This window comes from Bufo gargarizans, chromosome 6, assembly GCF_014858855.1.
Source record: "Bufo gargarizans isolate SCDJY-AF-19 chromosome 6, ASM1485885v1, whole genome shotgun sequence".
Classification (NCBI taxonomy): Eukaryota; Metazoa; Chordata; class Amphibia; order Anura; family Bufonidae; genus Bufo; species Bufo gargarizans.
Window position 1 is genome coordinate 75669447 of NC_058085.1, and position 2312 is coordinate 75671758.

Consider the following 2312-nt stretch of genomic DNA (forward strand, 5'->3'; position numbering starts at 1 on the left):
GAAAAAGCTTTTGACCGTGTTTCACATTTTTATCTTTTTCAGGTTTTAAAGAGAATGGGTATTCCGGATGTTTTTTTACAATCCTTGAGAGCTTTTTATGATCAATGCACAAGTAAAATTTTAATTAATGGTTTTAAGACTCGGGATATTCTTTTAAAATCAGGAGTGAAGCAGGGGTGTCCCTTGTCCCCACTACTTTTTATTTGTGCTCTTGAGCCTCTTTTATGTTCAATAAGACAGGAGAAACAAGTACATGGAGTCCCCCTGCCAGGCTGGGGGGGGGGACTAGAGGCCAAAGTAGTGGGGTACATGGATGACGTTGCGGTACTCTGTAGGGACACCCCGTAGATCCAAAAAACCTCCAAGTTGATTGAATATTTTTGTGGCTCCTCTGGTTTCAAAATAAGTTTTAATAAGAGTAATATTTTAAATATTGGAGATATGATTTTAAGAGATGTTTCTATTCCCGAGTCTGAGTCTGTGCAGATTTTAGGAATTACCTTCAATGAGTCTAATGATGGACTGAAGAGTTGGGATATGGTAACTGAGAAAATAAACAAAAAAAATAAGTATGTGGTATCTTAGGAAGCTAACGATGGAAGGGAAAATTTTAGTTATTAAAATGATAATTTTACCGATTTTACTCTATCTTAGTATGGTCTTTCCTCCGTCAGATCGCCTTTTAAAGAAAATTAATAAAGTATGTTTTAATTTTTTATGGGGATCCAGGATGGAGAAACTGAGAAGAGAAACGGTTATGCTTCCTAAGTATAAGGGTGGTAAGGATTTCCCTGTTATTAAAGCCTTTCTTTTAATAAAGTATTTTAGTTTATGTTTTAATACCCTTTTTATCGAGAATTACTGGTCCTATTTTATCCGCTATAACACAGGTTATTTTATGCGTAGGAATAGTTGGTTTACAACGGTTTTAAATTCCCCATATGCTTTTAACCTGCCTAGCTATTACAAAATTTTAGAAAAAATAGTGGCCGTTTTTAACTTAAAAGGAAAAAGGGTAGAAGAACTTAAAAATAGCAAATTAGTATTAAAAGAAATTAAAGACGAAAAAAGGGTTACCCCTATAAGAAACTTTAGTGATGCAAAATGTAAAAGAGTGTGGAAAGATGTGAGTATTAATTATCTTTTTAATTCACAGAAAGACCTGGCCTGGAGCTGCGCACATGAGTGTCTTCCATGCCGGGCATTCCAGCACCGAAGAGGATTATCGGGCACCGCCGAATGTCCCAGAGGAGGATGTAGAGACGAAGAGGACGTGTTCCATTTGCTCTGGTATTGCTTTTTTGCACAGAAAATCTGGCTGAAAATGTTTCCCCTAATGAAGAAAATCACTGGACTATCGGTTTTAACTATGGACGGTGTGTTTTATGGTGAACTGGAATGCCCATCAAGGACCAAGAGGACTATGGCATGGAAGATTACTAACTGTGTTAAGACAGCTCTGTGGATGGCCAGGAACATCTTGTGTTTTAAACATGATCTTATTTCAGAAGAGAATGTTTTAAAAATGGTTTTAGACGAGATGTACAAATATTATTTTATAGATAGAAAGCATGCTCCTTTTATGTGTAATAAGTGGTTTTTAAGAGAATGGGGGTCAGTTATTTAATGTTAATTATTTTTGTCTGTTTTATACGAGTAATTTGATTTTTATGATCGATATGAGCCTATTTATGTAATTTTATTGTGAATTTACTCTTATGTAAATATTGTTCTTAATAAATATACCCCTTTGGGGTTATCAACTTAAAAAAACAAAAATCTGTTCTTATCAGTTTAATATCTGATACGTCCCCTATCTGGGGACCATATATTAAATGGATTTTTCGAACAGGGAGATGGAAAAAGAGCTTGCTTTGTCCACTCCACGCATTGACCTGGTATTGCAGTACCTCCAGGACCGGTGCACCCTTTCTATTCCAGTATGAAAAAACAGAATGAAATTGAGAGATGGATTGTAAGCATCCTGCCAGCAAGCAAGTGTGAAGTTGCTGTGTCCTGCCTCAGGAGTCTGCACTTCAGCTTCTCCCCTGTGAGGGTTGTGCTGTGCTGCTTTCTGCATACCTGCATCTAGCCTGTCAATCTCCTAATTGCATCAGCTGTGTGTGGGTTTGTTCCAGCACCAAGCAACCCAGCCAGCCAGTCACCTCTCCAAACACCCCAAATCCAATTAAGATTGATGGCTTAATTGTTAGGGTAATTGGCTTATCACCTGAATGAATTGTTTTGATATCACCGGACTGCATTGTTTGGACCTCCACTCCACGCACCTACCTCCACGCACCATGGCTTTG

The 2312-nt window shown here is 37.7% G+C and overlaps 1 non-coding gene across 1 annotated transcript; it reads left to right on the forward strand.

Annotated features, from left to right (window-relative positions):
• Positions 1-1742: 1742 nt before the first annotated feature.
• LOC122942897 lies at positions 1743-1932 on the forward strand. Its single transcript, XR_006390749.1, has one exon. It is a non-coding gene; the product is annotated as a U2 spliceosomal RNA (small nuclear RNA).
• Positions 1933-2312: the final 380 nt, after the last annotated feature.